The sequence below is a fragment of the Periophthalmus magnuspinnatus genome, chromosome 5 (assembly GCF_009829125.3).
Source record: "Periophthalmus magnuspinnatus isolate fPerMag1 chromosome 5, fPerMag1.2.pri, whole genome shotgun sequence".
Classification (NCBI taxonomy): Eukaryota; Metazoa; Chordata; class Actinopteri; order Gobiiformes; family Gobiidae; genus Periophthalmus; species Periophthalmus magnuspinnatus.
The window spans coordinates 27,590,619-27,606,341 of record NC_047130.1 but is presented as its reverse complement, the minus strand read 5'-3'; the positions used below and the strand labels follow the sequence as shown (position 1 = coordinate 27,606,341).

The 15,723-nt window shown below is 39.4% G+C and overlaps 1 protein-coding gene across 2 annotated transcripts in view; it reads left to right on the top strand.

Annotated features, from left to right (window-relative positions):
- Positions 1–3,135: 3,135 nt before the first annotated feature.
- cntn4 (contactin 4) overlaps positions 3,136–15,723 on the top strand; it is a 154,535-nt gene continuing 141,947 nt past the window's right edge. For both annotated transcript variants that reach the window (XM_033967008.2, XM_055221898.1), the window contains exon 1: positions 3,136–3,350. The gene's annotated coding sequence lies outside the window, so the exon portion shown is untranslated. The remainder of the gene's footprint in view (positions 3,351–15,723) is intronic.

Below are 15,723 nucleotides of genomic sequence, written 5' to 3'. Positions count from 1 at the left end.
CCTCACATACTCTTAATGATAATTGTGGTTGTCAAAGCAGTGACTCAGCACAGCTTATTCAGTGAAAGTGCTGAGTAATGCTCCGTTGTGGGGCTGACCTGTCACAGTGGCTGCGCTCTCTGACACTCGAAAGAACCGGGAGGAGACATGGCTGGGCAGACGTAGCCTCAGATAGCCCCTGTGAAGCAGCAGCAGCAGACAGACACTGTGCTTTTGGAAGTGGATCAGTGAGTTGTAGTGAGGAAGACGCCCAGGTGGGACTGACATGTTGGACTTACCGCTGCACCCTTTGACCTGTGTTGTCCTGGGGTAATTCATGACCCCAAAAACAACTCTGTCACGGCAGAACACGGTCATTTCTTCATCAAATGGGTTGAAAATTGAGCCACTTGTTAATTTTAATGATTTCTATCTAAAAAAAAAAAAAAAAAAAAAGGGGGGGGTTGTATCATAAGAATTGTCTGAAAAAAGTTATGTTTATGTTCAAACTGACCCCAATTTGTTTCTCTTATAACTCAGCTCAACTTAATTTCTACCACTGTACTTGACAAACACAGTACAGTGATGGAAATTAAGAGTTGCAGGAGATTTTGAGGTCCAAAAATGCACTTAAAAAAAAAAAAAAATACAACCTACTCGCCAAAATAAAAAGAAAAAAGAATAAATTTGGTATCAGTACGTTAGTCTGAAGTCAGGCTGAAAATAACCCCCAAATTATATTTAAAAAAAAGTATGTTATTTTATGGCTGAGTTACAAGAGAAACAAATCAGAGTCAAATTGAACCCAGAGGAACTTCAACGTAACTTTACTGGGAGGAACACACAAGGGTTAAGACACTATCTAGCCTTAGTCCCTATATATAAAGTCGTGTTATTAATTATTATCGATGGAATATTGACGTCCACCCCAAATCTGCTTACGTACCCATAAAACTCCCCGCACGTTGCTGCAATAAACTGCATTTTAACACTATTAATTTTAGCTGACCCCGGTCTGTTTTAAATATTACAGCCTTGTAGAATCATCTGAAACCCAGCAATAAATACTTTCTTCCTCTGACATCCACTCCTGTTTCCATTTTGCAGCAGCAGAACCACCAGCCTCCTCAAGAACTTTCAGAATAGCTTCACTTTTGCCTAACGTGGTAATTACGAGCAGGTTTTGATTGTACAGTGCACCAAAGAAATCAAGCGAGAGCCCAAGAAATGACTTACTTTTCCCCTAGTTTTCTTAATCATGGCTAAATAATACATTGTTAGTTGGTAGTTGGGTTGTCAAAATGACTCTTGCAGTGTCTTTTCTCGTGAAGATTCAGCTGCACGAGTACTTTATGGTTGAATAAATTAATTATAACTATTTCAACGTTTAATGAAGAAAACAAATGAAGAGAAAATGAACTATAATCACAACCTGAGTGAGTAAACCTGCGCATAGAGGACACACAATTGCACGTTTTACTCATTGTTGGCGTATGAACAGCAGGTACTACAGCTGCAGAAGTTAAGGTAGTGACGACTCAGATAAGATGGAGTCTTGTTTAAACCGGATGGATCTCAGCACTAGCAACCCAAATGAGACTCGTGTGTGTCTCCGCTTTCTGATTGGATACTTGTCTTGAGAAACAAAACAACAAATTACAGTATAACAAACAACTTGACCATCGTGTCTAATGTTTTTGTAATTAAGAATAAATCAAATGTTACCAGTGAGAGTAATATTTCATTGGATTGTTGAGCTCGTAACTGGGGACACATTCAAATCTAAATGTTACATACAGTTCCTTAAACTTCATCTATGGGCTCACAGATGTTCAAATACCCCATTATATATTTCTTGATAATATTGTGTATCTTTTACTTGGAGCATCCATGGAAACCAACTTGCCAAAAGCATCCATACAGTTATCAGAGAGTAAATGGCGATCCTATCAAACTCCACTAAAAAAGGACTATGGTATAACTCATGGGAATCTCAAAAGGTTGTGAATATTTTATTTTGTGTGTGTGTGTCATAGAATATATTATAGAGTCAGAATATCGAGCTCCACATTCAACACAAATGGCTCGCTTGTCAGAAGCCTGATATCTTAATGAATCCTCAAACTCTTTTCCTGAACAGAGGCAGTGAGAAAAGTTCAACTTGTATGCTAATAACTCCTGTGGGTGGCTTTTCAAAAATCTAGGCATGAGCAACTTGACTGGTTCCTGCTGGGAAAAGCACTCCTGGACCCAGAAGAGTGTGTGTATGTGTGTGTGTGTGTGGGGGGGTGTGTGTGTGGGTGTGTGTGTGCGTGTGCTTTTTGATTATTTCCGGAACTGCCATGCCGATATTGAGAGTCATTGTGTGCAGGGTAAATAAATGCAAGTTGATTTGAAGCGTTTCTGTTCTGAACTCACAACTTTTTTTGATGTTAAATTCATTCAGTCATAAGCTATAACCAGATTTTAATTTAGTTTATTTGACATTAGATGTGGAAATAACACGTAGCTCATTAGTTAAACAAGAACTGTGGTCCCTAAATAGGTTTTGATTTATTTTGCAGTAATTGTGTGTTCAGTTTCATGCCCATTTATGCAAGGTTATGGACCAAATATCACTTTTTACTTTAATGGAACTACTGAAAGGCACTCTAGGGCAGTCATGTAGGACAAAAATAAATAGTCTATGTATACAATATGTGAATGACACTGTGAAAATCAGTGCAAGCATGTTTTTGTCCTGTAGAGATGCGTGCTCAAGTTGAACGGTGCAGCTTGGACATCCCGTGAGCAGCAGCAGTGGTAGAGGCAGTGCTGAGGCAGGACATGCAGGAGGAGGAGGCGGTGTGTTCCGCTTGGCCAGCCGGGGCTTTTTTGCAAGTGTGTGCTTAGAGAGGCAGACAGCACACAGCTCTCCTGACTCCGCTGTGAGCCGCCTGGGTGTGCGCGCCGCTCTGTCTCTCTGTGCGCAAGGCTCATCTGGGGAAAAAGGAGGGGGCAGAAAGAAAGAAACACGCGAAAGGTTTCTTGGCGCATCCTGCAGGAGCTCACCAAGGCACCACTTTCCCAGGATGCAACCCGGGAGACGCCACGCAGCCAACCGCTCCCGCCACGCACACTGACTGAACGGGACGCACGGGGAGGGGAAAAAACCGGACGCTATGGAGGAGTAGACACAAACAACCGGATCAGCCCGTGAATGTAGACGCCGTCCGCCTCGCCGTCAGCTTTACGCACGAGTGTCACGGATGTTATTTTTGTCCCGGAGCGTCGCCCGCAGCTCTGGGTGATGTTTGTGTGCCGCAGCGTGTCTGAGGACAGGACGGGACTACAGTGAGGAGAGAGGACCTGCACATCTGGGACAGGGACAGGTGAGGCGCGTGTATCTCTGTCGTTATATCCACGCGTCTGGTGTTTAACGCTCGTGTGCGTCTGGGTAGAGCAGTGTCCGAACTTTCCACGCATGATACGCACTGTGCACGCCCAACATGTGTGTGCCTGTAAGTGCTGCTCAGAGGGAACGTCAGGGGGAAAGTAGCTCTGCATAAGTGAGGACGCAGGGGGGTATTTTCCAATTTTATTTTCATCGTTTGTTTAAAGTGAACACTTGTAGTTTTTTGTGGTTTTGCAATTGATATTAGAAGCATTATCATAAAATATTGTTGAAATTATTCATTCATAACAGGCTAGTGTTGTGTTTAAAAGTCCAGGACGACACTAGCTCACCTGGCATGTGAAAAAGACAAGAAGACTACTGCAGTTGAGATTCTTTGCCAGGGGCTTAGATGTTATGGTTTAGCTCTATTATATAAATTGGTAGCCTATTTTACCCTTGATGGAAATTGATTTAACCTCAAAATTGATAGGTTTTGATTGTCTTTGGAAGCTGTACGGGAATAATCTGCTAAAATGTTGTAATGCCAGCTTTAATTCACGATTCTTCTTCCATTGCAATGCCTTAACATCAAAGTTTTGATCACACTGAGACATGTATCTGCAGTTTTATACACTAAAACATGGCACCAATAAAAGCCCTTACAAAGTAGTTCGACCAACATATTGGCTGTAGGATATTGCCTTCTCTGACTTGAACTCTGGCCGTGTTGATCCTGATCGGATTCTCCCTCTGCTGTGGTGTTGTGGTTGTGTGGATGTGATGATGGCACTAGAATAATCTGGGTCCATTCCAGATGAGTGCAGATGTTTGGTAATCCCGCCGCTTGCCCCGCCTGCGCTAATCTCACCGGATTTGTTGATTATGCTGACCATGACCACCCATAGCCTCAGGAAGTCTGTGGTGAAGCCTGGAGTGCTTGAGGGCACTGGTGTTAAGAGAGGAAAAGACAAAAAGAAGGACTCGAGCAGTTCTTAAAGGAATCTGTGGAGGCCTAAAGTGTTTGCCCCTTGCCCGCCCCACCCATTAGGAACCAGGAACCAGCCGCTGAGTTGTAGTAATAGTAACTGGTGGTTTTCAGACTCTAGATTGTGATCGGGTCATGCTTCCAGAGGGGAACATGAGCCAGTTTTCCCTTTTCCCTGCTTTGATAAGACATATTTAAAAGGGAATTCACAAATGTCGACCCTGACAATTTGTATTAGAGAAACTGGACCCAAGAATAACACATTTGACCCATCTGTATTCAATAACATATAGAAGATTGTGACGTTATCTGAAAAACATAGCAATAGTTAAACAGTGGTTGCAGTTTTGAGTTGCAGACTTGAGTATCTAGCCTGCTCATGTCTAATAGACATGTAGCAGGCTATATCTCCTGTTTAAGTGCATTCAACATGCATCTGTAACTTTTCCCACAAAGTGCTTACTCCAATGAGAACTCCAAGCTATTCAGTTAACTGTTGTGCTCGAAAAAAAAAAGGCGCTAAAATAAGCCTGTCATGGGGCGCTTCTTCACAGCCACTGTCAGGGAAAAGTGTCAGATGTGAGGATAAGAGTGCAGAGCATGTGCCGCACACAAGCCAGGCCCGTCTCTATCTGATGGTGCACAGTGTTCACGGGCGCCGCTGGAGCTGAGGAGGAGAAGGAGGAGAGAGGGGGAGGACTGCACACACTGGGATCTGTTAGCACCACTTCTCATCCAACCTGACAGCACTGCAACTTATTCTAAAGGTTAGCTGAGTAAAAAGAGAAAAGTCAACCCACCCAAGCTTTATGGAACGTAACTTTTTTGCCTCTTTTCATTTGTGATGTATATGTTTGTGATGTGACATAAAAGCTTATAACGCCCTCACTTCGACAGAGTGAATTCAGTAGCTGAGACGCTGATTCTTAACTTTTTTATCTGCAGTGCAACTTAACTTAAAGTTTCTCCATCACATATTTAAAAGTAGCACCTGGCCAAGCAGGTCAGATCTGTGAAGAGCTGACTCCACTCAAAGGAAGAATTTATATCTTTTAAGGTATTTTTTGAGCAATAAAAGCACATATAGTGAACTATACTAGATAAGTCAAATGTATATGACCCTGTGGAACAATTACAGGTGAAGAAATGGTAGCAACTCTGATAACAGTCAATGCAACTGAATAGGCAAAGCTCGATTTGTAACGTTTACTTTTAGATCAGAGGTGTTAAACTCATTTTCACCGAGGGCCACATCAGCAAAATGGCTGCCATCAAGGGCCAGATGTAACTGTGAGGTAGGATAAATGTCACTAAATGTAAAATAACTTTTAAACTTGTTAAATAAGTGTTTCTGTATTTATTACTTATTCAAGTTGCAAATATTACGTGCCTGTGTAACTCCGTGTAACTGTATTTCCTGATAAACTGACATTTTTAAAAGTGTTTATCTGGTCAGAGCCTTCAGCACTGCTTCAAAAACAGCCTTTTTTAGCTTTTTAATTATTGGACAATTTGTTGTTTTTCTTGAAGGCTAACTTTTTCATACTTAGCTCCATGTTTGGTGTCAAATGTCGACGTAGATTGTACCGACCCCGCCTCATAACACAAAAAACATACAGATTTTCTCCTTAAAGCACAAGCTTGTATTCACCTTTAGCACCTTTCTTGAAACTGCCTTCCACGCCGACAATTTTCCTCTTCCTGAACAATTTGGGATGATTATTTGCAAATATTTGTCAGTGTCACTTGTTGGGAAAATCTCATTAGTTTATTGTCAATACACACATTAAAGCAGTATAGACTACATTTTAAAATGACAGTCAAGCCTTAATTTACCTTCTTGCGGGCCACATAAAATGACGTGGCGGGCCGCATTTGGCCCCCGGGCCTTGAGTTTGACATATATGTTTTAGATGGAAGACCAGGTGCACTAAGGAACACGGTGGATCACTTGCCAGAATAGTTATTTCTCAATCGAAATTTAATCTACATAAAAAAAACTCAACGTGATTCCAAAAGCCCAAGGACAGATGTGTTTTTAGGATATTGCGTCGACTGTTACCGCACAGATGGCATTACTCGATAAGAGCATTGCCAGGGCCTATCGCTCCAGTTTGACTACTCAACCCCCGCCCACAACACACGGAACATCTCTTTTTATGTCTGTCATCCTGGAAGCGGTGACGGCGCGCAGGAGTGACATGAAAATGAGTCCGGGATAGGTGCGTTTAAAGGGACGTTATAAAAGTTTAATTGGTCGGAATTCATAGGGAGTATCAAAGAATTGTGCCATCAAGTCATTTTTATTTCATGCTTCTTCTAGATATGTAGCTCGTAGGATAGACACAGAGAGGATTAGGACAAAGTGTTCTGTGGAGAAGGGATGGTTCATGTGTGCAACCTGTGTACGACTTGTCCTAAATCAGGTCAGTATTATGTATAAACCTTAGTCTACGTAGCAGCATGGTGTTTTGGGTCATGCATTCCCGTTTTGTTGGCATTTATTAAATTTAAATTGTGTGTAAAGGTGCAAAAGAAAAGAGACTATACATCAGGATTTTGTATTTTCATCACAATCCTTGTATACTTACGTTTAAGAGCTAAAACATCTGTTGCGTGTAACGATGTACGACACAATACTGCATCAAATATCAGTGCAAATCCAGGAACATTTGAAGGATTCTGTATCACTTCTGGGCCTATACGCTGATGTAAAAAGACTATTTACTAGCTGCCGTTGGAACAGAACCTCCCAGTGTTTGAATTTTTGATTTTTTTTCTAACCTCAACCTCCCCGTCCTGAGGAAAAGTGGAGTTCAGGGAGCACTGTAAAAGGAAACTAATAGCTGTGACATAATTAGGATTTTCAACCAGTTGCCCTTAACACAGTGAGGAGACGGGGTTATTTTTATCCACACTACAGTGGATCAACTAAAATCCAATTACAAGAAAAGGCTTCTTCAAACGGCATGTATTTAAAAAGTCTTCATTTAGTTGGATCTTCCTAAAAACAAGTCTGTGCCATTCCCTGTATCCAAAATTAAAACAGTAATTTGGTGCTCATTCATCTAATCCATCTTTTTATTGCATCTTCCAATTCTAAAGCCTTTAAATGTTGCATATTTGGCCTGCACTCTTGGTAAAACAACAAAAAAACAAAACAGTCATGATTGGCTGCAGGTGCTGAGGTTTTGGTAGTGAGCATTCAAATCAGAGAGAGGCATTTTAGGGGTTTTTTTGCAACTGGTTTTCCCATAACAGTATTGGTTTTGAATGAATATCCTGCATAAAAAAACATCAAAATTTTCATGCAACTTTAGCTGTGGCGCATTGACGTTAAAGTACAGAGTCAAATCAAGAAAATAAATACTATTCATGTATATTTCAAAACTCTTATCTTTTCTGAGCATTTTCTTTTTTGCTTTACAATAACTATATTTTATAGAGCACTCTGTTGGGCCATCAAAAATTTATACCCAGACACTAATCCATACTAAAACTAGTATTGACGCTGGATATTAATTTGAACAACTATTGATATTGATGCTAAAAACACATAAAGGCTGTGTCCGCACATGCACCCTAGCCCCTAACCCCTCATTCACTACGTAGCCCTGTACTATTTAGCAAACGATATAGTGCACTTATTCACTTTTGGACACTCAGGTCACTACTTTTGGGTCATGTGATTCTGGCTGGGTGAAAAAAGTCTGTTAAACTCCAAAAAACCTGCTTTCTGTCATAAATAATAATCAAATTCAACTGGCACACAAATATTTATGGACTAATAATGACCACAGAAGTTTGATCTCACGTAAACTGATTAGCTTTTTTAAAATTTGTGTCTGACATGCTGAAATTATTGCTCTTTCAACAGCTCGAATTGAGGTATGCAGCTAACGTTAGCAGCGTAATGCATCAACAGTTTATGTAAGAGTGTTTTGATCATAATCAGCGAGTAATAGTGCGATAAATCAGCGCTTCTCTTGTGTTGTGTCCAGTTAAAGACTTGTCCCTGTCCGCTGTTGTTTTTCCATCTCTCGCACTGCATTGTGGTCTATATTGACGGGTGTAGTGACCACCGACGCCCAGGTGCATTGTGTGAAATTTTGAGTGCACTACTTTTTGACCAGCTGGCCACTCGGACACCACTAAAAATGGCGTGACCCCTAAATAGTGCCCTAAGTAGAGAATAGTGTGGACGTTCGGACACAGCCAAGGATGACGAATTTGACCTTTCATGGATAGTTTTAGGATTTTATCTATTCCAGAACGGAGATAAGACCACACGAGAAAGAAAGCACCATTGTCAGCTTTTGAAAATAACAAAAATACAACTCCCTTGTGATCAAAAGTTAGATTTTTTTTTCATCTTGACTGTAGTAGACTCCATCAACCAAACAAAAGATGCTCAAAAACCCTGCTCTGTTTCGTCGTACTAATCCAGTCGACTTGCCTCAATAAAAAGCCCTATTTCTAATCCAATCACACTGGTGCAATATGACTTTTTTATGATGCTGTCACTTCCGGGGCTTTGGGTTTCATCATGGTGTGCTCTGCGGGGGTCTCACTGCCTCAGCACCAAACGTTTTCCCATTTAAATACTGCAGCTAGCACCCTCTCCTTGGAACATTTTATATAATTGAGTGCTTATTAGAGAAAGCCACACAACTAGAGGCACTGGGACAGATGCATTATTAAATAGCATGATCTACTGTACATTGTATATTGATTTTTATTATTATTCTTACCCCAAAGGATGTGAGTGTCATTCTTTTGTGTAATGGGTGTAGAGTTGTCACAGCATCAAATTTCAGAGTCATGATGATTGTGAGAAGTCGGGTTTAATCGACTAAAGAGATTCTTGATCGGATAAAAAGGGAGCGTGACAAAATGTTTCAGTACTATTTTTTATATATCTGTATCTGACCCAAACGACACTCACAAAACTGCATTTGGTTGGGGGGCGGGGCATGAAAAAACAATATTTATACAGAAAAAATACTATGAAACAATGTATTTCTCAAGATTAACGTTATGAATCAGGAGTTTAGTCAGACTTTTACATGGAAATACAAAACTGTACCAAATCTTACTTACTCTAACTCATTTTCGCTGTTGTCTGATATAAATCCTTATTATCTAAATGAAGTAATACACATTTGAATCAACTAAATAGCCAAACTACAGTTAAATCCTTAAAGGTACCATATTATGCAGAATTGCCTTTTGTGAACTTTATGCCATGTTATAATGTTTTTACCTCCTCAAAAACAGACCTAGAGTTGTGTTTTGTTTCAATCCCACATGTTTGAGTCACACTTTATTATTAGTCTGTTACATCTCCAAAGCTCAAAATGCTCTGTTCCACCGTGTGATGTCATGAAGTGGTAGTTTTCAAGTCAACAGCTACTTTTTTACGTGTAATTCAATAGCGATTGTCAATCCAAATCATCCAAATGACTGAATGGAGCTTAAAACACAAGGGAGCACTTCCTGTATTACCTCATGACATCACAAGGTGGAACAGAGTCAAAATATGAAGGATTTACGTGTTAAACCTGTGTGAATGAAACAAAACACAACCCTGAATGAAAACGTGGCATCGGCGAGATCGATGTGGAATATAGATTGAATAGATTATTTTTTTGTGTTTTATGATGATGTTATGACCTGAATTATCATGATTATGAATGAACGTGGACACACTTGAATGTAATCTGTTGATTCATGGGACAGGAAGAGGCCTGAACTAAATCATGTCTGTTTCATTTGCCGTATCTCTGACTTAGTTTGAGTAGGTTTATCCAGGGCTGCGTACACTAAAGGTACTTGTTTATTTAGTAATTCATCTTTTTCCATTTCGGTAACATGGCAGTTGGCGCCTGTATTCCTCAAATTCGACAACATGAACTACTGCTTCAAAAAGACACAATTGTACTTAACGTAAATGCTCTGGTTACAGTAAAATACCAGTTTAGAAAATTAAAAAAAATAACACAGGACTCAGGAGTTACTATATCTGAACTATAACCCTATATTACAGTAGAATCCAAGTAAAAACCTAAAAAAAAACCATTACTACTGCTGCTGCGACTGGAGCATTAAACGGTGCACATTCTGTTGTGTTTATCTCTTTATATTCCTAACATATTTCCTCTGATTGATAAAGTGGTAAATGTAGGCCGCTGTGTGTGGGATGCTCTGTGTTCTCTGCTCTGGGTGTGGCTCCTTTGTCCTCCATGACTGTGTACAATTATACTCCTAACCTCCACACCGCAGCTGTTACTCCAACCAGATTAAACAATCCACACACTCTGAGCTTGTTTAAGGACTGGTGTCAGTCTTTGTGTCTGATGTCATCCTGTCTTTAAAGCTTCAGTTCAGAGCGTCTCACAGGAGGTGTGTGAAATCTCGTAAACAGCAGGGGGCCCATAAGACTGCTCCAAACCAAAGTTCTTCCTTTAAAACCTCTGCCATGAGAAAAAAAATAAAACAAAACAAAACTCAATTCCATTTTCTCAAAATGGAGGGATGCGTTGGTCTTCATTTGCATTACACAGGAGTTTGAAAATAACCTCTTTCTCACAAAATGCTGTTTGTTCTCCACCTAAAAGTACAAAGTGTTTGTGTGGTAGAGATCAGAAGCTCTGTTCAGACACATAACTTCAGCCCAAAAGTGGAGCACGGCAGCGCAGGAGTTTTTGTCGTTCACTTTTTCAACTTTTTTCAACATGTTTTAACAGTTTGGGATAATGGGTATACTCTTGTAATTTAAACTGGAAAAATAATAATCAGTGTTGTCATCTTTTCCCTGGCACCGACAATGCTTTGCATTTTATATATTTAAAAATAACATGGATACACTGGAACTAACCTGTTCCTGGGCTGTACTACACACGTGTTTATTTTATATGACTTGACAATAGTATTCTGTGCACATCTGACAAATGCAGTGCAATGAAGCTCTCCCTATAGTTGAGTTTAATAATAAGACCATCTGCTGTTGTTCTGCTGAAATATTATTCTCATAATCGCCATGGCTTTGTTTGTACACAGCCATTTGTTTCCTGAAATTACCTTCATAACTAACTCTTTACTGTGTCACACCACACTACATGCTGCTCAAGCTGTGACTGTTGAGGTGAAAAACATCAATGACAAATACACACAGAAAGTACAAATACACACAGTATAGTCAGTTGTCTTGATGCTTTTCAGTGATGTGGATGAGTGTATAGTACAGTTTACTGTAGTGCAGTATAATGTAGTGTACTGCAGTGTAGTGTGTGGTAACGTTGTAAAACAAGTGATACTAACCAATACTATAACTAGTACTAAAGTGTAAATACTGCAAAAATCACAGAATCAGACCCTTCCTGAATACTTATGCTATTTCTTACACAATGTATTAGACCTGTATTAGTGGTTGAGAAATTAGTACTACTTACCATGACAATTATCATGTATCAAGCTTGGTACAGTGGTCTCTCGTTTATCGCGAGGGTTACGTCCTAAAAATAAACCGCAAAAAGCAAAATTCGCAAAGTATCAGCTTTATTTTTTTTTATTATTCTATATGTTGTGCAGCTGTAAAACCCCTCACCACACACTTTATACACTTTTCTCACACAGGCATTAACATTTTCGCACATTTCTCTTGTTTAAACACTCTCAAAGTTCAAACCTTCATATATTATCTCCCTCTTCCTCATTGATTGCTTTAAATGTGTTGTTCATGTGTCTCTGCTCCAGCGTTATCCACAGAAACGCCTCTCCGTACACAGAAACACTTTTGAGTCCAAAGCGTTTCTGAAATTTGTCGGTTCAGGACGTTTTATCGACATTGTGGGTTTTGTCGGGGAGAAAATCCGCAAAAGGTGAACCGCGATATAGCGAGGTACAACTGTATCACATATCAAGCTTTTTCCTTTGTATCAGGGTTTGAAATGTTAATATTCATGTCCTCACTGGTGTGTGAAGTATTCTGTGATGTGAGTGTGTGTTGTATAATGTAGTGTGATGAACAGCGTGGTGTTATGTAGTGTTTCTGTTCTGTAGCTCGTGTGTTAGTGCAGTGTATTGTGGTGTAGTATAATGCAGCGTGGTGTACAACAATGCAGTACAGTTTACAGTAGTTAGTGTAGTGTTGTGTAGTTGCTGTGTAGTGCAGTAGTAACAGGTCTGGTGCTGCTGTGGGTGACGTGTGTGTCTCTGAGGGCACCTTCACGGAACACACTGCCTCCTGAGAGTCTTTGTGCGCGCTACAGTACACAGTATAAATGCGAAGAAAAACATCAGCAATACTGCCAAATATCACAAATTACCAGTAATGGTGGCATTTAAGACACATAATGTCTCTTTTCAACTGGCGACAAAAATGACACAGGATTTATTTAAGTGGTTGTGTTTAAGTTGCGTGGTTAGGCTGTTGTTGTGCTGTGACATATGTGGTAGGCTTCTGTGTGTTGTGTGCAGGAGAGTCTGTGCAGGAGAGTCTGAGTCACTTTTGTGAGTTTTTAAAGAACAGCACATTCTGTAGTGTTTGACAGCGTGGATGTCATGGAGGAACATTTCTGGCTTTTGATTAATATGGACAGTGAATTGATTTGCTCTAACAGCTTAAATTCTCACCCCGATTGATTTATTTTACTTGCATACATCTGTCCAAACATTTTATTTTAGTTTTTTTGTTTTTTTCCTCTCTTCAGAAACATAATTTTCTCCATTTCAGGCAGTGCACAGTGATTTGCACCGTCATTTTTCTCTCATTTTAGCTGATTGCCCTTCCAATCCTGATGACTGTCTTGTGTTCACAAATGAATTTAAGCTGATGTAGTGTATTTTGCATTGCATTGTACAAATAAAAAAATAAATAATTGCATTAGAATGAGGTAAACGTGGCTTTCAATCCTATAATACATGTAGCTAATAACATGGTTTTATTGGCACACGGCACAGACCTCTTAGTTAAAAAGCCCCAAGCCTGTCATTAACATTTGAAACACTTGGATTGATTACACAGCTCTACTTATTGGTCTATTTTGAAAAGGCTGTGTCCATTTTATGACTGCACCAAACAATGCCACTTGTGGACAGTGACAGGATGTGGCCTCATTCTGCCAACAGGGACTTGACTTTTCCTGCTTCTGACGTGTTCATTTGATGGGCACCTGGACCGGACAGATAGAGTGGAGAAACCTGTTCATTTATGTGATTCTGCCCATGCAACTGACCAGCGGGAGGTCAGCTCAGAGCCATATGTTAAACTACTAATGTATAACACAGAATATAATAGTGGTATAAACTTAAACTTAAGTAGCTATTACTTAACTAACGTAACTTGGAATTGTGATTTTATTTGTGCTATTTAAGTTCAGGAATCTGTTCAGAATGCACATTTTACATTAAGGAAATATGAACTAGTGAATTAATAAGGAAACATATGCATTTCCGAGCATTTTTGTAGAGGGTAAGAATGTTTGTTGTTTGCAAAGGAAATTCTGAATTAGGATAATCCAAATTGCAATAGCAAATTGCTCATCCATGGCTCAGAGATATGGAGACTATCCAGGTTTACCAAGAATATCCTGGATATTTAGGGCACGGAGCTGATGACAGAGATGGCAAGGAACATGTTGGGAACATTGTTCACTTATGGCTTATGAGCATATTTGTATCAAATACTTCTCAAGTACATGACTCATTTAATAGCCTGGTTCTATATGAAATATCTATAGCTAATGCATATATCTGTCAATCCGAAAACTGCAGCTTCTCACCATTTCAAAAGTCCTTCATGCATCCTCAGACTGCACAGACTTTGGACATTTGTTTTGGTAATGAGATGAAGTTTGTGAAGTACATAAATGATACTAGAGGAGATTTGAGCAGACCAATAAGCAGAGCCAAAACTCCACTGAAGTGGAAATGGAGGGTCCTCATCAGGACATGGCTGGGTTGACCAAAAAGATTTTAGCTGCACAAAGTGGAAACGCAATGTGGCCACATGTCACAGCTGCTTCAAAGTGCACCCCAAGGAGACATTTGAAGAAAAGTAGTCTGATTATACTCAAGTTAAGAATACTTTAAAAAAATGTTTATATCTAGTGTACGTCCTGGAAAAAAATACAGTTCTTACACAAAACCATCACAACTTGAATGCAGAGTCTCAGTATGGCTGCTCTTTTCACATATTCACTGTTCTTGTTCCTTTTGGTCGTCTTCTTTTCTTCTTGTCTTGTTCTTCTCATTCTTCAGTCATTTCTGGAAAGTCGCCTCTAAAGGCTTCCAGTCCAAACACACAGCAGGTTGAGGGGACATTGCTTTGACCTGCTGGTCAGCAGAAACACTGGTCACACATTGTCTCACATCTCTAAAGTGAACTTTTCTTTTGAGATTTTGAACTCAAAAAACATGTGATTTTCTGTCTGCTTCGAGCTCTCTCTTAACACACAAACGTTTCCAATTAAATACTGCTCATGCTTTGAAAGTGAGAATCTTTGATCGCTGGATACGGCCGTGCATGAAGAAAGAGCACAAGAGGGCTTAAGAACTTTTGAAATAATGAACATCTGCCAAATAATAATTTGATATGGTGAGGGATTTAGAATTTTAGACTTTAAAATGAATGTTCTGAGAAGATTAAATGTGCATGTAACTTTTCCAGTGTCCACTGCGTGTTTGTCTCTACTGAGATGTCACTGTTTTGCCTTATTCCACAGTAGAGCATTGACTATATCTCCTATAGGAGACACGAAGGCCAAAATACAGATCAGATCTGTGGAGAAGTCACCTGGCTCACAGTAGTGTTTTTCAATATTAAATGTTATTTCAATATTATGAATAGGCTCAGTACTTAATACTGATGCTGATACCCCAAGTATTACAACACACTCTTTATTTACACAATAGAATGTTAAGTAATAGTACTTTCTTTTATATTACCATGTGGCCTTATATCTGTGTAATTCCTCATGGTCCAGGGTTGTACTAGTCTATGGTTTTATCCCTGCTCTGATACATGATCATTCTAAAGTTATTCAAGAAAGGTTCATTTCTGTCCTGTGAATGTGACTTTTTATTATTGATACTTGTTCAAATGAGTATCTAGTGAATAACGTGAATAATTATACAATTTTCAATATTTTTGACAATGACCTAGGAAGTACACAGTAAGAATCCAAATTCTTCAAGGTATTTTGTTTTGCATTTTTGAGCAATAAGAAAAAAGTATTAAATAAATACTGTTCATAGGTTTCAGACATATGGATTCTTTCTTTAACACAATTCCAAAATATAAAATATGATATAATATTTCTTGAATTGGAAATGGTCTTCACACAATCCTTCAAATCAGCAAGGAATCCATATGTCCGAAACC